The sequence below is a fragment of the Capricornis sumatraensis genome, chromosome 20 (assembly GCF_032405125.1).
Source record: "Capricornis sumatraensis isolate serow.1 chromosome 20, serow.2, whole genome shotgun sequence".
NCBI classification, from domain to species: domain Eukaryota; kingdom Metazoa; phylum Chordata; class Mammalia; order Artiodactyla; family Bovidae; genus Capricornis; species Capricornis sumatraensis.
Window position 1 is genome coordinate 64,220,185 of NC_091088.1, and position 27,171 is coordinate 64,247,355.

Below are 27,171 nucleotides of genomic sequence, written 5' to 3' on the forward strand. Positions count from 1 at the left end.
TGGCATAAAATTCTCTTTCATTTGTCGTAAACCTTTTTTATATGTTTGTATTCATCATTTTATTAGCTATTTCTTATATCTTTTTGTTAAAAGCACACATCTTTTCTTTAGCAACTATGAAGTGTCTTGTATATTAGCATTTTATAGATTGGTGAATATATTTATTATATATTATATTTATTATACATACATTTATATGTACTTATTAATAGTCTAAAATCTCTTTAGTTTTTATGTAAGAAAAACGTTTTGTAAGAGGAAGTTAGTGTTCAGTAATTAATGTTCTAAAATCTTACTTTATTTGGAAATGACCTAGCTATTTAATAAACTTTTATTATTTAGTTTAGTACAATTTTATGAATTTAAGTTACCCCAACCCTAAGAGATTATTTGATAGACATTTTAAAAATATAATTATTTTTAATAGAGTTTATCTAAAGGTTGTCATCTCATTTATATATTTATATATATATAAAGAGTTACTTTTTTGTTGAGAAATTTAGTTTACCTTAAATCTAGACACAATAAAAGTATTATATAATGTTGATTTGAGACATGTCTTAATTAGATTAGCAACCAATTATATTTTAATTATATTTATATTTAAATAAACATATTTAATATTGAATATTTTTCAGTTCATGTGAACTTGAATTTAAATAAAGCTCATTAATTTTATATTATCAAAAAAAGACATACATTGAGACATAGATAATTTTAGATAGATATAGTTTTCTGCTTGAAATTTAAAATCTTTTTTTGATATATATATATATATATATATATATATATATTTTTTTTTTTTTCCCTGTGTTCCACCAATTTTTTATGGCTGGAGTCCCAGATAGAGTGGGCTGTGTATCCAAAGTACATGATAAGAGTTAACTTTAGGTTTTTTCTTAGGCCTCTTTTTGTTTCCCGGGCAGAATTGGAGCTCCAAAAAAGTATTTTAACAAGTTAACCTTTTCCTAACTGCACATGTAAGAAGAACCAGTTTTGCAATTTCAAAAAAGATTTTATTTTAATCAGTTTTCTCTGGAGTCTAAAGAATGAATATCATGGCCATTCAGTGTCAAAAATACCACTTCTCCTTTTTGTAGTTACAGTAGTTACAGTTAATGATATATGCATGAGGGAATTGCTGTCACATTGGATGTAAAGCCTTGGCTACAAAATTTTGACAAATAGGACTGTTAAGTATATCTTGAGTTAACACAGTCTATTGAAATCTTTTATGAGGCCTGATGTGATTAGGAAAAGGGAGAGAGAAAGTGAATCTCTCTCAGTCTAAAGGGTGTAAAGGTATATTTGAAAAGCAATCTTGTAAATAAATAATAATAATGTGCCAGTTTTGAGGAACAGTGGTAGGGGATGGGATCTCTGGTTGTCGTGCACCCATGGGTTTCATAGATGCATTAACTTTTCTAAGGTCTGTTAAGAGATGTCATTTGCCAGATTTCTTTTTTATTACAAAAATAGGAGAGTTCCAAGGAGAGTAAGATTCCTCAATATATTTTAATTCTAATTGTGTGTCTATAAGTTCTTTAGTAGCCTGTAATTTTTCCTTTGTAAGGGGCCACTGCTCTGTCCAAATAGGCTGGTCATTCTTCCAAGTTATTTTAAGAATTGCTTTGTTAAATGAGCAGTGGCCCCTAGGAAAAATGTGGAATGTATATCTGAGTTTGCCATTGCATAAGTAAGTCCCTTCCTATTAGATTAAGGGGTGCATCTATCACATAAGGTCTTAATGTTGCAGGCTGGCCTTTTGGTCCTTCTTATGGGTAGATTTGAATATTTTGATAAATTTCTTGTACTTTGGTTTGAGAAATTCCTGCAGTTTGGCAAGAGATGTTTTGTATAGGCCAGGTTTGGGGCCATAAGTGTTTGGAAATAATAGTAATATCAGATCCAGTGTTGAGGAGACCAGAAAGTCTTGAACCATTAATTTTGATATTTATATGTGGTCGGGCATATTGAGATACCAATGATATCCATGCCGGGGTCCAGCCCCAGTGGATCCAGGGAATTCGAAGGTGGGGACGGCGTGGCGTCTTTGGAAATGACTTACTTAATTACAGACAGAAAGGGATTAGAAGATTAGCAGAGAAAAAGAGGCTGAATAACTTGGTTCACATGGGATACCAATCACCACCTACGCAGGCCGCAGGCGTCTTCCCCTTCTCCCAAAGGAGAGGAGGCACTGAGGGCCCCCCCCCCCCGATCTTAGAAGCCCAGGCAAAATTACAGGCTTGGTGGGTACCCATGCACCAGATGGGAATTCGGCCAGAAAATATTAGGAGAGAAAAAGGGGCTGAATAACTTGGTTTATGTGGGATACCAATAAAATTCCAAGACAAGGAATTTGCACCATCTACGTTGGGCCACCGGTGCCACTTGAATATCGGAAGGTGCCCCTCCTTGGTCTCCTTCTCACGTGGGCTTGAAAACCGGGGCAAATAAGTAGACTTGGAGGGCACCCATGCTCCAGGTGGGAATTCAGCCAGAAAAACGAGAGCAAGAAAGAAGCGACACGGGGGAATCAGTCTTTCCAGAAACTGATCCGATTTCTTTATTTTTGGGTTTGCTTATATACCTTTTGTTACACATAGGGATGAATTCAGAGTCACGCGGGAGTCAGCAGTCCTGACCTTTTAAATGTAAAAAAGGTACATCATCTTCTGGCCATGAGTGAGACCTGCTGACATTTTATGATCCTTTCTTTCTGATAACCAAAAAACTTATTTCTTCCAAGGGTGTTTTTTCTTAAACCAGGCACTACCCTCCAAATAAAGTTACATTCCTATAGGGTGAGGGTGTAGTGAGTTACAATCAAGAAAGGAATTTATTTAACCCAAGGTTAACAGGATTAATCTTAAAGGTTAATACTTATTTCTCCTATATGCTTAAAGGTTAATACTTATTTCTCCTATATGCTAGTTATATTCATTATAAGGGTAGGGAACATGGAGATTTAACAGCAAACATCAGCCCAACAAATGAAAATCCTTTCACCAATGTTCCCGTTAAGATCTATTTAGTCTTAAGATAGTGATAAAGTTACGTTTTTGCATAACAAGGACACAGTGATTTATAACAAAGTACAGTGATCTATTACAAAAGAGAAAATCCATTAACTCAAAAAGTCTAGTATTGCTAACCTTAAAAACTACTATATTTCCTTTTCTATAGTCCAAATACATTGATTAATATATTCCCAGGTGCCTAAGGATATGGAGGCCTGGTGGCAATCATTGACTCAACAAGAAGAAAAAGCCCTATGCTAATTAAGACTCTCAAAATACTCCAAAATTCTCTGTGCTGTTTATGGTTGAGAGGTAGTAAACAATCATGTGGCAGGAGTATGGATAATCCTGTCACACAAGCTAGTCTGTCAGCAGAGAGGTTTGACCTGAGACATCCTTGTCCCACCCAGAGCAGGGAATTAGCAGCAATTATTGACACAACAAATGAAAAAACCCTTTACCAATATAATTCCTAACCAACACATTATACTAATAATTTCTAATTCCCCAAAAGAATTTGCCTTTAGTAAGTCTAAAACGTCTCATGCCTCTCAGGTTGGGAGGTTATAAACAATCACATGTGGCCGGACGAACCTATACAGGTGGGCTAGATAACCTTCAGAAAGGTCCATAGGCTGAAACACTCTTGTCACACCCAAGAATTTGTATTGCCTTGGAGCCGCACGTTTACTCCTTCTCCAAGAGAAATGGTTATGGGGGAGAGCCCCCCGTAAAGTCAGAGGTGTAGGTGAGAGCATAAAACAGACTCTGGTTTTGGGGTTAGATGCTCGGGAACAGGGGGTTTCCTGAGGCTTGATCACACCTTTGCGTATGCCAAGCCTCCTTCCTCATAACCTTTGCCATGGGCGGAGTTCCTCACGCTGGCCCCTGGCATATCCATAAGGATTGTTTTTGATCTGCCGAATCTGCTTGTCCATACATTATTAGAGGAGTTAATAGAAATGTAAGGCAAAAGAAGTAATTGAGCAATTTTGTCTTCCTTTTTGAATTGCCATAGAATCTGAGATGACACCATCATTTGAATCTCTCCTTTATAATCTGAATCAATTATTCCAGGGTGAACAGTAATTCCTTTAGAAGTCAAACTAGATTGGCCAAGTAAAAGACCGAAGGTTTGTGGGGGCAGGGGTCCAAAAAGTCCGGTAGGTACTCTAGAAGGGACTTGAGGGTAAAGGGAAAAATCATTTAGGGCTGGTATATCGACGGCAGCACTGCCGGATGTTGAATGTTTGAGGGAAAAGTTAAATAAGCAGGGTGACAATATACAGCCTTGACACACTCCTTTTCCTATTTGGAACCAGTCTGTTGTTCCATGTCCAGTTCTAACTGTTGCTTCCTGACCTGCATACAGATTTCTCAAGAGACAGATTAGGTAGTCTGGTATTCCCATCTCTTTCAGAATTTTCCACAGTTTATTGTGATTCACACAGTCGAAGGCTTTGGCATAGTGAATAAAGCAGAAATAGATGTTTTTCTGAAACTCTCTTGCTTTTTGATGATCCAGCGTATGTTGGCAATTTGATCTCTGTTTCCTCTGCCTTTTCTAAAACCAGCTTGAACATCTGGAAGTTCACGGTTCACGTATTGCAGAAAGCTGGCTTGGAGAATTTTGAGCATTACTTTACTAGCATGTGAGACAAGTGCAATTGTGTGGTAGTTTGAGCATTCTTTGGGACTGGAATGAAAATTGACCTTTTCCAGTCCTGTGGCCGCTGCTGAGTTTTCCAAATTTGCTGGCATATTATGTGCAGCTTTAAAAATTTATATGTCTTGTCTTTCCTATTCTATTGTTTTTGCTGGCGATGGAATGAAACACCAACACTGCAGAGTGGTTTGGATCTTTATATTTTAACATTTGCTTCCTACAGCTGCTTTATTTTATATCCCTTGCACAACAACCTACAGGGCAAGCTGCCAAGCACTATGATTCAGAGACTATACAGTGCGCAGGCGCAGGGCGAGATAACCTTTACCTTGACTTATTTACTGCAGCTAAGACTTTGTTTTGGGGAACTTCCTTATCAACTTAGAATCCATTTTGTCCCAGGGTGTGTTCCTTTTGAGGAATCACAGAAACATCCTTGTGTGCAAGAAATGTTCTTTTCCCACGGGAACAAACAGGATTCTTAGCTGAACATCTCGTTTGCAAGAATGTTCAGCCCTGGTTGAGAGTCTCGTTTGCAAGCACTTCTCAACCTTCCTTAAACCTAGTTCCCTACACTGGGCAGAACATCTCATTTGCAAGAATGTTCAGCCCTGGTTGAGAGTCTTGTTTGCAAGCACTTCTCAACCTTCTTTATACCTTGTTCCCTACATCTCCCCCTTTCTTTTCTTGTAGATGCTGAATAAGCACTTGAATACGCAAAGCTTCTTTCAATTGTTTCCCTCTTAGCCAGCGCCCGTAGACTATAAAAGCAATAAAACACAAAGCAACAATTAACAAAATATTCACAAAGGATGTTGTTAACAATGCAGACACATGCCCTAAAGGATTAAGGTTATCTCATCCTTCTTGAAGACTCTTCAGTATATCAGAACCAAGAATATCAGGCAGCGTCTTACTAAAAGTTGACAATATAGTTTGCTCCAATTCTATAATTTTAGCAGTTAAATTCTGGTGTCCCACTAAAGACCTTTTTACCTTTTTTTAACCCTCACTCATATTAAAGGGAACAGGGGTTACACATAGGTGAGATGAGTTCTAATCACATTTTAACACACTCTTTGTAGCTAACACAGTCACTTGATCTCCTAACCAGGAAACAGTGTGTTGTAAATTCAATACATCAGTAGCCAGTTGAGCTTCCAAATCATGCTGTTGTTGCCACAATAAATGAGCATCTTTATGCCATTCCCTGACAAAATCAGCAGTCTGTATGCCCTGATGCAAAGCAAGACCTGCTACAGTTGCTGTTGCTGTTACTGAAGCCACGGCGAGAATTGATGCGATGACGATGCCAAGCATTTTTTGAGATTGATGGAGAAGAGTTTGTACAGCATTCACAAGATGAGTGACAGCAAGAGTCTGACCAAGGTTGAGTAAGATTAACAGGCAACCAGAGTTCAGTCCGTGCTTTCACAATGACCAAAGAATAATTACTGGAATGTACCATCTTGTTTTCAACATTTTCCCACCAGGAACGGTTTATACATTGAGTCAAGTTACAATCAGAACATGATATAACTCCTAAAGTTTCATTCCAAATTCATTGCCCATACAGTAAAGAATAAGGAAATTTTACACATGCTATAGCACAGTAAGATTTATTAATATGCAAATGAATTTGAAATGGCCCCTTAGGATCATTAATATTTAAGGTAAAGTTTCCCATCCATATAGTAAGGTCACCTGACACTGCCCATAATTTCCATATATCTCCTTGTAATTGAGGGTGCCCATCCATTTGTAATTGAGGTGGAACCAATGCAAAATGTTGTCATTTTACAGTTTCATTTCCTTGACCATTCAGGGTACCATTTATGCGATGCCATTTTAAAGATCGATTAGACCATTTTTCTAAAGATTCTCCATGAGTAGGACTCCAATCTACAATTACATGATTTGAAAAATTCATAACTAGACGAGGGTCATGATCCCTGCAATGTTCTCTCAGCTTCTTGAGTCAGTTTTTTTAACTGTCCCCATGTCGGTGGGCCTGCCTCTCTTGTTGCAAAGGTGAAAGTCCTCTGCATTGACAGTTCCTGAAACTGGCGCACGAATGGGTCGCTCATCCTGCAACTTCACCAGTCTCAATGGAACCCAGATCCTGGAATTATTCACAGAAATAAAAGCATACCCTCGCCCCAAGAAGTGAAGTACTGCTGGAATCCATCCCTTTATCTCATCCTTATACCATACCTGGGAATGTTCAAAGCTTTTTGTCTTCTTTTCTGAATTGCCAAAATGCTGTTCTGCTGGAGTAATCTTACTTTTTCCCCAGACATTCAAAAAGTTAAGAGTTAACAGTGTTTTATTTAATACATCCCTTGGTGATATCACACCTTTCTCCCCCCTTTTTATTTTTTCCATGTATTTTCGAAGAGTCCGATTAGCTCTTTTAATTATAGCTTGTCCTTGACTATTATAAGGAATACCAAAAGTGTGCTTAACATGATATTTTCTAAAAATTGAGATAATTTAGAGGATTGATATGCAGGAGCATTATCAGTTTTTAATTCTATAGGTACGCCCATAATAGCAAAACAAAATAGTAAATGAGTAATAACTGAATCTGCCTTTTCTGAACTTAAAGCTGCAGCCCACTGAAAGTGAGAATAAGTATCTATAGTACGATGAACATATTTCTGTTTACCGAATGAAGAAATAAAAACAACATCATTAGTCAGATTTGGTTAGATTGTAGTCCTCTGGGATTTACTCCAGGAGGGGCAAAGGGCAAAATAAATGGTGCACATATGGAACAAGAACGAACAATGCGTTGAGCTTGTTTTCGTGTTAATGAATAAGTTTTTTGTAACCCTTTAGAATTAGTATGATGTAAGCAATGTTCTTGTGTTGCAGACTGTAAAGGATAAAGTAAGGCATCTATATTTGCATTTTTTTGAGATAATGGTCCGGGGAGAGAAGAATGAGCTCGAATATGAGTAAAAAAGACAGGGTTAGTTCACCTAATTAATAATTGTTGAACCTGAAAAAATAATTTATCAAATTAGTTTTTAAAGTTACCGGTAGAGTGGCTTCAGGAAGATAAATACATGAAAAGACTGCATATTTAGAATCAGAAACAATATTAATAGGAATATCAAAAAAATCCTGTAATGCCAAACAAATGGCCCAAAGTTCAGCAGGCTGCATGGAAGAAAAGGAATGTAGAACAACTTTAGAAGTAGTATCAGTCCAATAGCCAGCAGTATTTTTATTGGCATCTGTAAAAATAGTTTTTCCTTCAACTGGAATATTAGATATAGGAGATTTACAAACCATTGATGTATGTTGAAGAAAATCTATCATTTTAGATTGAGGATATTGATTAGAAAAAGTCCCTGAATAAGATGCAAGAGCTATCTGCCAATTTTCATTAAACTGTAAGCAATTAGAAATTTGGGTGGAAGTAAATTGAGTAATGATTGTTTGAGGGTCACTTCCAATTAACTGAGTAATACAGCCTCGACCTTTCAAAATAAGGAAAACAATTTTATCCATATAAGTAGTAAGCTTTTTTGTATAGTTATTGGGTAAAAATACCCACTCAATCAACCCTGCAGATTGAGCAATAACTCCAGTAGGAGAATAGGGAGTATGGAACACTATGAAATATGTAGGTTGATCCTGTTGTAGATAAGTAAGAAACCCTTCATTCAACCGTTGCTCTAAAAAGTGTAATTCCTCTTTTGCTTGAGAAGTAAGAGATCGAGGACTGTTAAGAGCAGCATCACCCTCCAAGGTAGAAAATAAATGACGCAATTGATGTGTAGGGATCCCCAACATGGGACGTAAGCAGTTAATATCACCCAAAAGCTTCTGAAAATCATTAATAGTTTTCAGATTATCTCGTCTAATTTGGACTTTTTGAGGTTTTATTCTTTGTCGTTCCAAAATAGCACCTAAATATGAAATAGGAAATTCAGTTTGAATTTTTTCAGGAGCAATTTGAAGATTAAAATCACTTAAAGCCTTTTTTACATGAATAAAAAATTTATCTCGTTCCTCTTTACTAGGAGCTGCCGATAGAAGATCATCCATATAATGATAGAGAAGACAATTAGAAAATTGTTGTCTCACAGTAATAAGAGCACGATCAACAAACTCCTGACAAAGTGTAGGGCTATTAATCATTCCTTGAGGCAACACTGTCCATTGATAACGTTTTACAGGCTGCCCATCATTATACACTGGAATAGTAAAAGCAAATTTATTTTTATCTTTTATTTGCAAAGGAATATTAAAAAAACAATCTTTCAAATCTAAAACCATCAAAGACCAATCCTGTGGAATCAAAGCAGGAGAAGGGAGACCTAATTGCAAAGCTCCCATAGGTTCTATACATTTGTTAACTTCCCTTAAATCAGTCAACATTCTCCATTTACCAGATTTTTTCTTAATGACAAAAACAGGAGAATTCCAAGGAGACGTAGAAGGTTCAGTATGGCCAGATTGAAGCTGTTCTTCTACTAATTGTTCTAAAGCCTCGAGCTTCACTTTTGGAAGCGGCCACTGCTCAACCCATTTAGGGACATCAGTTAACCATTTCAATGGGAGAGCTCGAGGAATCTGAGCAGTGGCTACAAGTTTTCGACGAGATGGTGAGCATTGTTCCTAAAGAAAATAAAAGATCCCTTCCCCAGATATTAATACTTTAGTAAAGAAATAAATACTTTCTTTCCATTAGACAGTTGGCATGACAAAGGTTGAGCGCTTCTCCATGCATTTGCTATTGATCCTAAGCCTGTTAAAACAAGAGGAATTTTTTCTTTTTTCCAGTCATTAGGCCACTGCTGGAGAGAAATAACCGAAATATCTGCTCCTGTATCCACTAATCCTTCAAACTGTTTACCTTCAATAATCAGTGACATTAAAGGACGAGAGTCATTAATAAGTATTTCCCCAAATATACTTTTTCCCGTACTTTCAAAACCATTGACTCTCTCTCCCTACCTCAGCCTTGTCGGCAGCTACTGGAAATAGGGATGCATAAGGTGGTGCAGAAGGGTTAACAGCCTTGGAAGTTCGTTTTCTATTTAATAAAACCTTTTAAAAGGCAGTAGTCATTGCCTCTACAGAATCTGAATCCTCCCCAGAACTCACATCTCTATCTGTCTCGGTGGATGAATCTTTACTATCATCCGGAGGTTTGGGCGGAGGCCGAGGTGAAGCCCCCTTCTCAAGATAACATGAGGCGGCCTCACTATCAGCAGCCATTAATTTTAAAGCCTGTGTTATAGCGCTACATAGAGTCCACAGCCTTAAAGGAATCACATTTCCTTTTTGATGCTGCCTTCTAAACTCTTTCTGCATCACTTTCCATTCCTTCAAATTCAGCTGTACTTTTGTTTGATATTGAAACCAATAGCAATGCTGCTCTATAAGACAGAATAACTCACTCAAGCGGCGAGTAGACCTTTTAATTCCTATAGAATGCAGGAGCCCCTTAACCAGCTCCATATATTGTGACTTTAAATACGGGAAATTCCCCATAGTTTTTTCTTTTTCTCTTCTCTTTTTTCTGTTCTTTTTCTCGAAAGTCCCCCTTTCAGCGTTTTGCCCTGGGGTGCTCACCCTTTCGGATTTTTATTCTTTTCTCTTTTTCTCTATTTCCCGAAAGTCCCCCTTTCAGCCTTTTGCCCCGGGGTGCTTACCCTTTTGGTTCCGTCGTGCCCCGCGCTGGGTGCCAGATGCTGGCGATGGAATGAAACACCAACACTGCAGAGTGGTTTGAATCTTTATATTTTAACACTTCTTACAGCTGCTTTATTTTATATCCCTTGCACAACAACCTACAGGGCAAGCTGCCAAGCACTATGATTCAGAGACTATACAGTGCGCAGGCGCAGGGCGAGATAACCTTTACCTTGACTTATTTACTGCAGCTAAGACTTTGTTTTGGGGAACTTCCTTATCAACTTAGAATCCGTTTTGTCCCAGGGTCTGTTCCTTTTGAGGAATCAGAGAAACATCCTTGTGTGCAAGAAATGTTCTTTTCCCACGGGAACAAACAGGATTCTTAGCTGAACATCTCGTTTGCAAGAATGTTCAGCCCTGGTTGAGAGTCTCGTTTGCAAGCACTTCTCAACCTACTTTATACCTTGTTCCCTACATGTTTTCCTCTATTTCTTTGCATTGATCCCTGAGAAAGGCTTTCTTATGTCTCCTTGCTATTCTTTGGAACTCTGCATTCAAATAGGTATATCTTTCCTTTTCTCCTTTGCTTTTCACTTCTCTTCTTTTCACAGCTGTTTGTAAGGCCCCCTCAGACAGCCATTTTGCTTTTTTGCATTTCTTTTTCTTGGAGAGGGTCTTGATTCCTGTCTCCTGTACAATATCACGAACCCCCATCCATAGTTCATTAGGCACTCTGTCTATCAGATCTAGTCCCTTAAATCTGTTTCTCACTTTCACTGTATAGTCATAAGGTATTTGATTTAGGTCATACCTGAATGGTCTAGTGGTTTTCCCTACTTTCTTCAATTTCAGTCTGAATTTGGCAATAAGGAGTTCATGATCTGATCCACAGTCCGCTCCCAGTCTTGCTTTGCTGAGTGTATAGAGCTTCTTCATCTTTGGCTGCAAAGGATATAATCAATCTAATTTCAGTGTTGACCATCTGTTGATGTCCATGTGTAGAGTCTTCTCTTGTGTAGTTGGAATAGGGTGTTTGCTATGACCAGTGCATTCTCTTGGCAGAACTCTGTTAGTCTTTGCCCTGCTTCATTTGGTACTCCAAGGCCAAATTTGCCTGTTACTCCAGGTGTTTCTTGACTTCCTACTTTTGCATTCTAGAAGGGTTGAGATAGAAAACAGAAATGTTTCAATTTGTGTATAAAATATAATTTTACCAAATTGCTGTCATAATTAGTTTCAGAGGAAGGTTTCTTTTCCTTACACCTGGATGACACATATTCAAACCAATAATTTTTTGGACATAAACCATAAAAGTTATAAGCATATTCATCAGTCCTTCTGTTAAGCTTTGTGAAGTCATCAGGTTTTCCTTTAGAATCCTTACCCAGTTCAGAAACTGGTATTTATCCAAAAGTCCTTTCTATAAATCTTCTTGAAGAGCAAGTATTTTTGCAAAACTTGATTAGTACTATGACAATATTTTGAAATAGTAATTAGAATTAAGCCTGATAACATTTTACCCAAACATATCAGAATTTTAGCAGCACCATATGGTTTCTCTGATATCTATATTAGTAACATTTACCATACAATATAACCCGAGACTTATTCCTCACTTGACAATACTTCCCATGTCATTCTGTATAGAAAATGAGCCTAATTAGTGTAATATCTCTCTTTGGGGTGTTTCAGGGGCCCTCTGAAGCATCCCAAAGTTAGCTAGAAATCAAGTTCTTCATTACAATGACTTAGGAAGTTTTGTCAACAAATATAAAATATGTTTAGAACACTCAGTCAGATAGGATTATAGGTCATTGTGAAACAATAGCTATTCATATAGCCAAAGTAACAATGAAAGATTTCAGAACAGATCATTTAAGAGATAAAGAAACTTTAATCTGTTATCAAAGGCAGTTCACCATCTGACGAAAAGGTGTCATCTTAACAGGCAGAAAAGCTAAATTCAAATTTTGTAACAGACAGAAAAGCGAAATTCAAAGCTAAATAAGTTTTACTTTATTTAAAAGGCAAACTTAATTAAATTTATTTTACACTTCTTTTAAACCATGTACAAAGTTCACTTCTCATGGTTGACTTTTCACAAACCTTATCACTTTCTGCACCCATTACTTTGTTCTTCCATCCTAAAAAGCCACCTGTAAGTCAGGCTTACTTCCTTTCCCTTCACAAAATGCAATTCCATTCCTCATGTCTTCTTTACTGAAAACACACTTCCTACTTTCCTTGAGCAACCAAGAATTGACTTTTTTTTTTTTTGGCAAGTTGGTCCATTTTTAATACTGAGTCAAAAGAAGCTGTTTTTCGCCTCCCCAAATGCCCGCCCTTTTTAATGAGGTGAACATATTTCAGAATTTTCAGGAAACAGTTGCTGTGACTGGGTAAAGTTGCCCCAGGTCCATCCTCCAGGAACTGCTGTCATTATTGGCAATGCCATCCAGTCTTCAAGGGGGATATCAGCCTGGATCTGCTCTGTAATTATTGCAGAGCTCCAATTTGCTTTACCCGTGTCCATAGTTCTGCTCTTTCATGCATATTTACTATCAATGCATCCACCTATGCACTCTTTTTTGTTTTAATTTAAATTTTTATTTTAATTGGAGGCTAATTCATGTATGGGTGTGAGATTTGGACTGTGAAGAAAGCTGAGCGCCGAAGAATTGATGCTTTTGAACTGTGGTGTTGGAGAAGACTCTTGAGAGTCCCTTGGACTACAAGGAGATCCAACCAGTCCATTCTGAAGGAGATCAGCCCTGGGATTTCTTTGGAAGGAATGATGCTAAAGCTGAAACTCCAGTACTTTGGCCACCGCATGCGAAGAGTTGACTCATTGGAAAAGACTCTTATGCTGGGACGGATTGGGGGCAGGAAGAGAAGGGGACGACAGAGGATGAGATGGCTGGATGGCATCATGGACTCAATGGACGTGAGTCTGAGTGAACTCCGGGGGATGGTGATGAACAGGGAGGCCTGGCGTGCTGCGATTCATGGGGTCGCAAAGAGTCGGACACGACTGAACTGAACTGAACTGATTGTATTGGTTTTGCCATACATCAACATGAATCTACCATGGGTGTACATGTGTTCCCAATCCTGAACCCACCTCCCACTTCCCTCCCTATACCATCCTTCTGTGTCATCCCAGTGCACCAGCCCCAAGCATCCTGTATCCTGCATCGAACCTGGACTGGCAATTCATTTCTTATATGATATTATACATGTTTCAATGCCATTCTCCCAAATCATCCCACCCTCTCCCTCTCCCACAGAGTCCCAAAGACTGTTCTATACATCTGTGTCTCTTTTGCTGTCTCGCATGCAGGGTTATTGTTACCATCTTTCTAAATTCCATATATATGTGTTAGTATACTATATTGGTGTTTTTCTTTCTGGCTTAGTTCACTCTGTATAATCGGCTGCAGTTTCATCCACCTCATTAGAACTGATTCAAATATATTCTTTTTAATGGCTGAGTAATACTCCATTGTGTATATGTACCACAGCTTTCTTATCCATTCATCTGCTGATGGACATCTAGGTTGCTTCCATGCATCCACCTATGCACTCTTTAACGATGAAGACCCGAGGTACCGTTCTGGCTCCTGTGAGCTGTTGCAAGTAATCTTTAATCTCATTGGTGTCAGTGTTGGCTGTGATATTGACAAAGCCCTTGTTTGAAGGGCAGTTGACTGAGGAGCTCCTGAGTTCTTCTGCAGTAGGGGCAGGTTGGCTTGATGAACACGACCAACTTCCCAGACTGGATCTTGCTGTTCACGAATGCCTGAGCCATGCTGCCTCCACCTGGAGGACACGTTAAGTGCCAAGAACTGACTTTCATGTTAGCATTTTATAGATTGGTGAGCATAAATACCAGTGATAATTTCTAAAACCTTCGCTTTCTTAGAACATTTTAGGATGGCACCAAACAAAATGAGGGCAAAATGAGGACTGTAGCCCGGGAGGCAGGATCTCAGATAGCTCTGAGAGACTGCTTCAAAGTGGCAGTGGGGAAGGGCAATATATAAGGTTTTGGTGAATGGGAAGCACTTATTTTACAAAAGGTTTTTTGTTAGTCATGAGGGTATGATGTCACCATAAAAGGATTTAGTGCTTCTCTAGATTGGAGGAGATGCAATGATTGAGACCATAAAATCTGTTCCTGAAACCATTTTTTAAAAAAATCCAATTGTCTCAAGACCCATCTCACTGGATTCCCTGGAGCGTGGAGTGCCTCACTCCACAGCTGTTAAAGGGCAACAGCTATAGGAGCATGGGGTTCACTCTCCATAGAGGCAGACAGCAAACACCTTTGTTGTTCAGTCACTGGCAGTGCTCTTGGTCAATGCCACTTTGTAGTTGACAGGCGTTTGCTATGACCAGTGCATTCTCTTAACAAAATCATTAGCTTTGCCCTGCTTCATTCTGTACTCCAAGGCCAAACTTGCCTGTTACTCCAGGTATCTCTTGACTTCCTACTTTTGCATTCCAACCCTGTGACGAAAAGGACATCTTTTTTTTTTTTGGTGGTGTTCTATGAAATCTGTAGGTCTTCACAGAACTGTTCAACTTCAGCTTCTTTGGGTTTACTGGTTGGGGCATAGACTTGGATTACTGTGATACTGAATGGTTTGCCTTGGAAACGAACAGAAATCATTCTGTCGTTTTTGAGATTGCATCCAAGTACTGCATTTTGGCGGAGAAGGCAATGGCACTCCACTCCAGTACTCGTGCCTGGAGAATCCCGTGGACGGAGGAGCCTGGTCCAGGAGCTACAGTCCATAGGGTCGCAAAGAGTTGGACACGACTGAGCAACTTCCTTTTCAACTTTCACACCTTGGAGAAGGAAATGGCAACCCACTCCAGTGTTCCTGCCTGTAGAATCCCACGGACAGGGGAGCCTGGTGGGCTGCCGTCTATGGGGTCTCAGAGTCAGACACGACTGAAGTGACTTAGCACCAGCAGCACCAATGCATTTTGGACTCTCTTGTTGACTATGATAGCTACTCCATTCCTTATAAGGGATTCCTGCCCACAGTAGTAAATATAATGGTCATCTGAATTAAATTCACCCATTCTGGTCCGTTTTAGGTCACTGATTCCTAGAACATTGATGTTCACTCTTGCCATCTCTTGTTTGACCACTTCCAATTTACCTTGATTCATGGACGTAACATTCCAGGTTCCCACACAATACTGTTCTTTACAGCTTTGGACTTTACTTCCACCACCAGAAACATCCATAACTGGGCATTGTTTTTGCTTTGGCTCAGCCTCTTCACACCTTTTGGAGCTATTTCTCTGCTTTCCTCCAGTAGCACACTGGGCATCTACCAACCTGGGGAGTTCATCTTTCAGTGTTGTATCTTTTTGCCTTTTCATAGTGTTGATGCTAGCAAAGTAATGCTCAAAATTCTCCAAGCTAGGCTTAAACAGTACATGAACCAAGAACTTCCAGACATTCAGCTGGATTTAGAAAGGGCAGAGGAATCAGAGATTCCTCCTGCCGCTTAAGAGAGAGAAAAATGTCTGACACTTGCAGCCTATTTCCTCCATTTGGAGACCCCTGGCCTTCCTGCTAGTTACCCTCTCACTGACTCAGTATTTTCTTAATGGAATAAAATAATAAAATTTGGACTTTGTTAATAAGTACATATCTAAAATTCATGATAAAAATCACATTATTATTTCTAAAATATATTTATTTCCTGTACTCTGACTTCATTGCTTCAGTGTCTTTTCCCTAGTTCTGGCGAGTGGTGGCCACTCTCTGGTTCCGGTGCGCATGCTTCCCATTGTGGTGGCTTCTCTTGTCTTGCAGCCCAGGCTCTGAGCGTGCCGGCTTCAGTAGTTTCACCTCCTGGACTCTACAGCTCTGGCTCAGGAATTGAGATGGACTTAGTTGCCCCTCAGCAAGTGGGATCTCAGACCAGGCAACAACCCACATCTCTTACATTGCCCAGTGGATTCTGAACCACTTACCTGTAGGGAAGCCCACATATTTTTAAATATAGGTATTTTATAAAGATTGGAAGAAATCTGTATGTTATTTTCTGCTTGTATTACTTTTTATTTTTTTGAACTAGAATAAGATAATGTTGAGGAGTTCCTTGGTAGTACAGTGGCTAAAAATGTGCTGCCAATATAGGGTTCACGGGTTCCATCCCAGGTCCAGGAAGATGCCTCAGAGCAACCAAGCCCATGGGCCACAGCTACTGAGCCTGTGCTCTATAGCCCGGGAGCCATTACTACAGAAGCCCGCACTCTCTAGAGCCTGTGCTCCAAAACAAGAGAAGCCACTGCTAGGAGAAGCCCGGGCACTGCAGCTGCAACTAGAGAAAGCCCACTCACAGCAAAGACCCAACATAAGCAAAATAAATAAGCTTTGAAAAAGAAATAGAATGTTGACAAAGTTACTGAAGGAAGAAGTACAATGAAAGAAGAGAATGGGAACCCACGCCAGTATTCTTGCCTGGAGAATTCCATGGATAGAGGAGCTGGTGGCTGTTGTCAGTGGGGTTGCAAAGAGTCTGGCATGAGTAAGCAGGTAAACAAATTCCACACACAGCAGATTGACCTCTGAAAAACAAATCTAGGCATCTAATTTTCCTCCTGGACATTCTTCAGTGACTTCCAGTAGCTTTTGAAATAAAGCCCTAAATCCATAGATCTTGCATAAATGAGCCTCTATCTGGCATCACCCCGTCTACATTCCCTGGGTCCCAGTCACAGTGGCTGACTTTCTGTTCAGTTATTATCTTCCTGCCTCAGAGCCAGCACTCAGGGTGTTCTCTCTGCTTACAACACTCTTCCGTTTCCCACCTTGCCAATCCTAAGTGTTTCTTCCTCACAGAGACCTTGTCTGATTTCTCATTGTAGGTTAAGACTTTCTGTTTAGTCTTGTCTTAGCACCAGGCCTGTGTCAGAGCATTTATTTCGATAGTAACATTAAAATTGTGGATGAAATTTGCTGGCTGGCTCCTAGATTGTAAGCTCCATCATGTTCACTGCTGTATTTCACATTTGAGGCACAAAGCTGACGCTCCATGAATTTTGAAAGAATGAAAGAAAAAAAGACAACTCTTCTTGCTTCTATCAATTGTGTGTTTACACATGCATGCATGAATCCATGGATATGTAACTCCGTTTTTTAATTACAAAAACATCATCTCATAAATAATGGTGTATGCTTTGTAGCAGTTTCAGTTCTATCTTAAGTGTATTTCATGGCATTAAGTTTTTCTAAATCATCACATGAATGATGTACTGTAGTAAGATTATTGACATTGTGTGGGTTGCGATGGGAGAGGATGTGACCCTGTATCATGACCATTTAGGCTGTTCTATTGTATTTCAGCTTCCTTGAACTTGTTTCAGGTATTCTCAGGGAACTCTCTGTGGATGCACTTTCCTTCTCTGCTAGTTGTGTCTCCCAACCACCTGAGCTCAGGTGCTGTTGGCTTATTTCTTAACTGTTTGATCTGAGCAGTTTCTTAGAGTGACAGAGTTTTCTCCCCAGTAAGGTGGACACAGATCTTTCACTAATGTGCTGTTATGTTGATGACAAGTTCATCCGGGTTAACTCTTTAGAGTAATTCTTAGTGTGTAGGACGTGCTGAAACACCTGTCGTCGGTGTGATGATGTCGTCATCATCACAATGTGTGTTCTTTTAAAGTCACTGTGGACTTTGTCATCTCTGAAGACACCAGTCTTGCTGTAACTCATCTAGATAGTGACACTGTGTCACTCACTGTGTTGAATGTAACACTTCTGCATAGACAACCCAGTCTTGGTTTAATTTGTGTATTTTTCATGTATTGTGGTTTCTTCCAGAATCCAACCTCTCTCTCTCATGTATGTCCACATACATGACAAATTCATGTTGATATCATAATCTTAGGGAAAAAGAGGAAATTATAAATTAGATTAGAGACCAATAGTTGGCTTCAGGCAGCTTTTAGTGGATCTCTCAGAATATTACTTCAAGTGAATTGAGCTTTACCCCTCTCACCTCTTCTCATTTTGTGTGAAACTAAGAATCCTCCTCAGGGCCCATTAGTGAAATGTGTTTTCATTTCAGGCACAGTTGCCCTAAAAGGATGTGTTCCTAGATTTCACTCCTGAGGAGTGGAAATGCCTGGACCCTGCCCAGAGGACCTTGTACAAGGATGTGATGGTGGAGACCCTCAGGAACCTGCTGTCTGTGGGTGAGGATTACTTCCCTCTGAAGTAGGGTCTGCCCTGGGGTACCTCTGCACGTTCCCTCTGTACCTTTTGAGATCCCCTGTTTTTCTTGACTAAGCTCAAAACCTTTCTGACTCACACATATAAAGCTTCCTGATTGGCATCAGGAGTTTAAATTTGACTTTCCTTCAGGTGACCTGCCCACTGTGTGATGCACAAGGAGTTTCTCCACAGCTCGAGTGTTTATAAAGCTGATTTCAAACGTTGAACTCTCCAGTTGCCTGTTTCTAGCCCTGTGTTCTTGGTTCAGTAGTTCTTCAAAAGTGAAGTGAAGTCGCTCAGTCGTGTCCGACTCTTTGCGACCCCGTGGACTGTAGCCCACCAGGCTCCTCCGTCCACGGGATTCTCCAGGCAAGAATACTGGAGTGGGTTGCCATTTCCTTCTCCAGGGGATCTTCCTGACCCAGGGATCGAACCCAGGTCTTCACATTGCAGGCAGACGCTTTAACCACTGAGCCGATCCCTGCTGTTCCCTGTGCACTCAGAAGGCGGCAGAGAGTAAATTCATGTAATGTCCTCACTCCTTGGCTGACAAAAGAGCTGCATTCTACACCTGCCAATGCAAGAGACATGGGTTCGATCCTTGGTCTGGGAAGATCCCACATGTCAGAGCAGCTACTCCTGTGTGCCTCAACTACGAGCCAGCACTCCAGAGCCTGGAAGCTGCAACTGCTGAGCCCACATGGGACAAGTACTGAAGCCCATGCACCCAGGAGAAGCCACAGCAAGTGGAGCACGAGCACTGCAACTGGAGCGTAGCCCCTACTTGCTGAACTTGGAGAAAAAACCAAGCAGCAACGAACACTCACCCGAGCCAGAAGAAATGAATACACCAATGTATTAAAAATAACAGGTACATTTATTTAAAGGAAAGAAAGAGGTTGGATTCTGGAAGAAGGCACAGTATATGGCATTACTTCGAGTAGGAAATTCTGTTTCTGATCTGAACGTTATCTCCATTCTTATGGCACAAGGAAGAAGACCCCTGGATTGTGGAGAATGAGGTGCTAATAGCAAACATCCAGATGAGTGGGAAAGTATCCACAGTGTGATCACAGGGCAACTGTCACAAGGACAGAGAGGAAACCGCACCATTAGTGGGGTTTGGGAAACTCTCCAAGTGGGAGAGTTCTGTGAGAAAACAGATGTTTAATGTTTGTGAACTCTCACAGGATATTATTCTTCTCCCTAACTTACGGCTGTGTTCTTTGACATGTGAAATGTACAGCACCCTCCAGTGGTGCTGTAGCACCCACAGAGATGAAGCCAAGATATATATATTTTTTTGCCTCTACTGGGTCTTTTTTGCTATGTGGTCTTTTGTCTACTTGAGATGAGAGAGGGCTACTCTGTAGAGTGGAAAGCATGGTTACTCATTGTGGTGGCTTCTTTTGTTGTGAAGCACAGGCCCTAGGCTGGAGAAGGCAATGGCACCCCATTCCAGTACTCTTGCCTGGAAAATCCCATGGATGGAGGAGCCTGGTAGGCTGCAGTCCATGGGGTCACTAAGAATCGGACACGACTGAGCAACTTCACTGTCACTTTTCACTTTTGCGCATTGGAGAAGGAAATGGCAACCCACTCCAGTATTCTTGCCTGGAGAATCCCAGGGACGGCACAGCCTGGTGGGCTGCCATCTGTGGGGTCGCACAGAGTCGGACACAACTGAAGCGACTTAGCAACAGCAGTAGCACAGGCCCTAGGCACGCAGGCTTGAGTAGTTTTACCACACAAGCTCAGTATCTGTGGCTCATCAACTTAGTCTCCGTGACATGTGAAATCTTCCCAGAACAAGAATCAAACCCATGTCTCCCGCATTACTAAGCAGATTCTTACCGTGGAGTCACCAGGGTGTTAGGGAAATTAAATAAATAGTCTTGTTTAGGCTTCAAGACAAAGGAGTGCATTCCTCTGACCTTGCTTCTAATGTGCATGGAAGCTGCCCTGAGTATGAATGTCCTGACTGTCTCCTGTGAGTGCAAGTCTTGCAGCACCATAGATAATTTAGAGGACAAATCTTGAGATTGTTCAGTCTTTGCAGGGGCCCTTGCCAACCAAGCCGCAGGATTAACACCATCCAAGTTGGCTCCTGGATCCTTCTGTCTGCCCGCTGCTGCTAAGTCACTTCAGTCGTGTCCGACTCTGTGTGAACCCATAGACGGCAGCCCACCAGGCTCCCCCGTCCCTGGGACTCTCCAGGCAAGAACAGTGGAGTGGGTTGCCGTTGCCTTCTCCAATTCTCTCTGCCTACCGTGAGGTAAATAAAGGTAACTTAAATCTGCAAAAAGAACTATGCGATTTGTGAGGAGGATTATCCATATTACAATGTCGTATTATATTTCGCTGATCAAATCTTCACTTTTTAAGTCGACTCTCTTTAGCCAGCTCCAATAGTGTCCCCATACTGCCCTTTCTCTCTCCATTCTTTGTCCTGTTGTGGCCTTACAGCCCTCCCAACCCCTCTGTCTCCCTCTCCATCAGCTGGTCCCCTTCTACCTGCCCCTGTCTCTGAGGTGGGAGGGGGAGCTCAGGTTCCCCCACTCAGGCAAGTTTGTTAACCCCTTTAGATTCTTCTGATCAAAGACCCCCATCTCCCTGGAGAGACGTTCTAAGATTTTTATCAGTCCTTCTGTCCCTGTTATCACAGTCAATTTGAGTACTGTTCAATCTGTATTGTAGCCATAAAGCTGTGACTATAGAAAGGAAAGATAACTTGTTTGATACAGGATGGCCATGATGTTGTTTAGACTCTCGAGAAAACTGGTTAAGATGATTTTTTTTTTCCTTTGAAAGTGCAAAACCAGTTCTTTTTACATGTGGAATTAAAAACAGCAAGCTTGTTAAAAAGACCTTCCAAAAAAAAAAAAAAAAAGCTGAAAGTTAACCTTTGCCAGGGCTTCCCAATTGACTCTAGTGGTAAAGAACCTGCCACCCGTGGGGGAGACACAGGAGACATGGATTTGATCCCTGGGTAGGGAAGATCCCCTGGAGGAGTGAATGGCAACCCACTCCAGTATTCTTGCCTGGAGAGTCCCATCATGGATAGAGGAGCCTGGTGGGCTAGAGTCCACGGGGTTGCAGGGGGTTGGATAGGACTGAAGCGACCCTGCATAGCATGCCACCTTTGCCATGTCCTTGAAATATGTAACCCATTTTTCCAGAGATTTCTGTCTTGGGCAAATTAGAATTTTAAACCACGGGGCGGGGGGGGTGGTGGGAAGAAAAGTGAAAGAGACATTTTAAATCTCAAGCAGAAAAGTATGAGAGCTCTCATGTCTGTTGATCCGCATTTATGTTTGTCTCAGGGTGTGTCTTTGTTTTTGGATAATATTGCTGAGGTGAATTTGCAAATGAGCTCTAATTCAATTGTTTGTAAAAAAAAAAAAAGCACTTTCAAATCAAACAATTACAAGAGAAATTAACCTAAATGACTTTCAGGTTCACATGAATTGGGAAATATTCAATATTAAACATCTAGTATTAATGTTTGTTTGCTAATCTAATTAAGGCACGTCTTCATGTCTTCAATGTCTTCAACATTGTCTAATACTTTTATTGTACCTAGGTTTGATGTTAAGTAAGTTTGTCAACACTTAAAGTAACTCGAGTGAAGAAACTTTTAAGGAAAGAATGCAAATGCAATTGGAGCTTTTAAATAAACTCTGTTAAGAATGATTATACTTTAGAAATGTCTGTCTAAAATAGTCTCTCCAGATTTGAATAACCTGAACTCCTGCTGCTGCTGCTAAGTCACTTCAGTCGTGTCCGACTCTGTGTGATCCCACAGACGGCAGCCCACCAGGCTCCCCCGTCCCTGGGATCCTCCAGGCAAGAATACTGGAGTGGGTGCCATTTCCTTCTCCAATGCCTGAAAGTGAAAAGTCAAAGTGAAGTCGCTCAGTTGTGTCCGACTCCTAGAGACCTCATGGACTGCAGCCTACCAGACTCCTCCATCCATGGGATTTTCCAGACAAGAGTACTGGAGTTGGGTGCCATTGCCTTCTCCAACCTGAACTCCTAGGGTTGTGCTAAACTAAGTAATTAAAGTTCATTGAATATCTAGGTCATTTCCAAATAAAATAAGATTCTGAAACACAGATTACTGAAAACTCATTTCCTCTTACAGACAAACTAAAGAGATTTTGGACTATCAATGAATATGTTTGGACTATTAATGAATATGTTTGGTGCCACCCTGAGACGTTCTCTATAAGAAAGCAAATATTCTTAGACATTATCACTGGTATTTATGTTCACCAGTCTACAAAATGCTAATATATCTGATAGCTCATAGTTGCTTAAGGAAAGTAAGTCGTGTGTTTTTAGTAAGAAAGGTATGAGAAATGTGGGCCAGTCAGCTTGCTTTGTCCCCCCTGGTTAATTTGTCTCAGGACCCTCCCTTTGGCTACACAGGCATGCCCTAGATCTTGAAGTAAAGGCTTCTCAGAGGAGCAAAACTCATTATGGCCTGGACTGATCCTCTGACTTTTGACTCCAAGGTGCCTTTCTGCACTTCTGTATTGTCTCCTGTATCAGACTGGGTGTTTTCCTTTCTTTGTCCTTGCCATGATTGTTCCCTTGAATTAAGAGACAAACTGCCTGTTTACCCTGTTTTAGTTGGCTGTAAATTCCTCAGCCGAGCCCACCTATCTCTTATCCCAGGGCATGCAAGTGGAGGGTAGCTGAATGTAGATGTCCAACCTGCAGCCCATCCAACTCCTACCTCAAAATTACATTTTATTAATAGGAAAGTGGAAAGTGCTTCTGACTTACAGATGGCTGTTTCTAAATGAACAAAGTGATTTTTTTTTTTTTTTAAGAGAGGTTTCATGGAAAGTAGACTCCAAGAAAAGAGATCCCAAAAGGCAAGGTCTTTATATGTTCTGCAACAATCTGTCATTTGACTCTTGTCAGTTTTGTTGCTTGACTTTGGGTAGCATGTGATGAGGTATTTCAAAGGTATTTATTTCCGCTTGTGCCCCTCCTGTGGTAATAAGTGCTGTAAGGTGGCACTGAAAAAAAAAAAGAAAGAAAGAAAGAAAATTTACTTGTTTTTGGCTTTGTTGCTTCAGGTCTTTGTTGCTTCAGGGGCTTTTCTCAACTTGCAGTGAGCAAGGGCTACCCTGCAGTTACAGTACATGAACTTGTCATTCTAGTGGATTCTCTTGTTGCAATGTGTGGTCTCTGTGTGTTTGCTCAGTAGTTGTGACTCCCCAGCTCTAGAGCACAGAATCATCACTTGTGGCCTACAGGCTTAGTTGTTGTCAGGCATGTGGGAATTTCCCGGATCAGGGACCAAACCTGTGTGCCCTGCACTAGCAGGCAGATACTTTACCTCTGAGCCACGAGGGAAGCCCTGAAGCTTGTTCCTTTACATATATCTTGGAGCCAATGAACTGGATGATTTTAGGTTACTGTGTAGATAGGGAGTTGATGTATTGAATGATTATTATGTAAGTAGAGAATTTTTCACTTACAGTATAACTGACATGAACCACTTATTAATGTCATAAAATGCCTATATGTCTATCTACTGATAGATTTCTAAGAGGTATTTGGAAAACTGTTTATTTTTTTATTTTTAAAATTATTTTAGGGAATTCCCTGACAGTCCAGTGGATAGGATTCAGTAGTTTCACTGCAGCTAGCCTGGATTTAATCCATGGTTAGGGAACCAAGTTCTAAGAAGCCACATGGTCCAGCAAATATATATATATATATGGCTTCCCTGGTGCCTCAGAGGTTAAAGCGATTGCCTGCAAGGAGAGAGACCCAGGTTCAATCCCTGGGTCAGGAAGATCTCCTGGAGAAGGAAGTAGCAACCCACTCCAGTATTCTTGCATGGAAAATCCCATGGACGGAGGAGCCTGGTGGGTTACAGTCCATGGGGTCGCAAAGAGTCGGACACGACTGAGTGACTTCACTCACATATGTACATATATATGGTTTACAGAATTCTTTATTTTCTCAATGCAGTATTTGTGGAACAGTTACTAACTGCCATTTATTTTTTACATTATTCATTAGAATGCTTCTTTTGCACTGTTTACCATTCCAACGTATTGCTTGTTTGATGCTTGTTTGCTCAGTTGCTCAGTCCTGTCTGACTCTTTGTGATCTCATGGACTGTAGGCTACCAAGCTTTCCTATCCATGGAATTTTTTTCAGGCAAGAATAGTGCACTGGGTTGTGATTTCCTGCTCCAGGGGATCTTTCCTACCCAAGAATTGTATCCCCCTGTGCCGTGTCTTCTGCATTGGCAGGCAGCTTGTTTACCACTGAGTCACCTCTCTAGTCCTGTATATTCCTTACCATTTAAATATGTATAAATATGCATAAAGTGTGTACAATATACCATTAGTTTCTCCTCAATTATGAGACAGCAGTGTGTTTAGTACAAAGTAGGGTGATTTTTGAGGTCATGGTGGGAAAATATGTTTTCTTTGAGAACTGACATGAGTTTGCATAAAATGAATGTTTTCTGATTATGTTTGAAAATACACTACCCTAAAATTAATTTGAATTACATATGATCACTCGTTTTAAAGAGTTCAATTCCTTTAGTGTTCTATAGTTTGAAGATCATCTTTGCAAAGATTCGTAATTCTGTTAGGACGGATATGACTTTTGGTATAAAAGTCATGTGTTTGACAAGAAATAATTTATTTATGAATTGAAACTAATAGAATATCTGTGGTTCTCTATGTCTTGTAGATATGTCTCATATAGAGATGATCAAGAAATTACAGGCAAAAGCAGACAGTGGGAAAGGGGAAATTTTTCAAAGAGTGATGTTTGGAAGAGCTGAAAGCCTTGAAAGCAAAGATTTTCACCTCAGGAAGATCCAGGAAAATATAGATGACTTTGATTGTTTGTGGACAGATGATGAAAGAAATGACAAAGGATTGTCTACATCCCATAACAAAACCTCACTGATGGAAGAGACCATCATAGTAGAAGTGATGCAGAAAATGGAACTTCTGAAAGGCACGGATCAAGCTTTCAGGATGAATTGCAGATGATGCAATCTGAAGGGATAATTTTTGAATGTAGTCAAGTTGTGACAAACGTCAGCGCCTTGGTTTATCATCTCAGAGAACTCGTAATGTCTGCAAAGGCTTTTCTCATAAAGATGAAAATGCTGTTATGCATCCTTCAGAACTGTTACCAGAGCATGAAACACAAAATAAAAGACCTTACAAATGTAATGAATGTGTCATAACCTTTCTTCAAGACTCAGAACTCACTGGACATCAAAGAATCCATACAGGAGGAAATCCATATAAATGCGACGTGTGTGGCAAGGCTTTTAATCAAACTAGAAAACTTGCAATTCATTGGAGAATTCATACTGGAGAGAAACCACATAAATGTGATGTGTGTGGCAAGGCCTTTAAGCAAGCTGCAAAATTTGTAATTCATTGGAGATATCATATGAGAGAGAAACCATATAAATGTGATGTATGTGGCAAGGCCTTTAGTCAAACTGCAAACCTGGCAGTTCATCAGAGAATTCATACTGAAGAGAAGCCATACAAATGCAATGTATGTGGCAAGGCGTTTAGTCATACTGCAAACTTTACTGTTCATCGGAGACTTCATACTGGAGAGAAACCATATAAATGTGATGTATGTGGCCGATGTTTACTCAAAACTCACAACTTGCAGTTCATCAGAGAACTCATACAGGAGAGAAGCCATACAAATGCAATGTATGTGGCAAGGCATTTAGTCATACTGCAAACCTTACTGTTCATCAGAGACTTCATACTGGAGTGAAACCATATAAATGTGATATATGTGGCCTAGTCTTTAATGAAGCTGCAAAGATTGCAGTTCATCAGAGATTCAATTCTGGAAAGAAACCATATAAATGTGATGTATGTGGCAGAGCCTTTAGTCAAACTGCAAACCTTGCAGTTCATCGGAGAATTCATACTGGAGAGAAATCATATAAATGTGATATATGTGGCAAGGCTTTCAGAGTAAGTTCAAACCTTGCTGTTCATCAGAGTGTTCATACTGGAGAGAAACCATACAAATGTGATGTGTGTGGCAAGGCGTTTAGTCGTAATGGAACCCTTGCTATTCATCGGAGAGTTCATACTGGAGAGTAACCATGTAATTATGGTATATGTGCCAAGGCTTTCACTGTAAGTTCAAGCCTTGCTGTTCATCAGAGAGTTCATACTGGAGAGAAACCATATAAATGTGGTATATGTGGCAGGGCTTTCAGTGTGAATGCAAACCTTGCAGTTCATCAGAGAATTCATACTGGAGAGAACCTTACAAATATAAAAATTGTGACAAACCATTTAGGCACAGTCATCCATAACTCATCATCAGGCAGTTCAGACAGGAGAGAAACCATATAAATATGATGTATATGGCCGGTGCTTTACTTGAAATGATGAACTTAGAAACCATCAGAGAACTTATACTAGAGAGAAACATTAGAGATGTGACAGTTGTGAGAAACATACTAGTGTAAATGTCGTGAGTGTGACAGAGCCTTTAGTCAAGTGTCCAGGCCTTATAATTCATCAGAGAATCCATAGTGTATTAAA

General features: G+C 40.2%; 2 pseudogenes; one reads left to right on the forward strand and one right to left on the reverse strand.

Moving 5' to 3' along the window:
- Nucleotides 1-12,840: 12,840 nt before the first annotated feature.
- LOC138097040 (glutaredoxin-1-like) lies at nucleotides 12,841-14,152 on the reverse strand (annotated as a pseudogene).
- Nucleotides 14,153-26,244: 12,092 nt separating this feature from the next.
- Nucleotides 26,245-26,939, forward strand: LOC138096905 (zinc finger protein 665-like; annotated as a pseudogene).
- The last annotated feature ends 232 nt before the right edge of the window (nucleotides 26,940-27,171 follow it).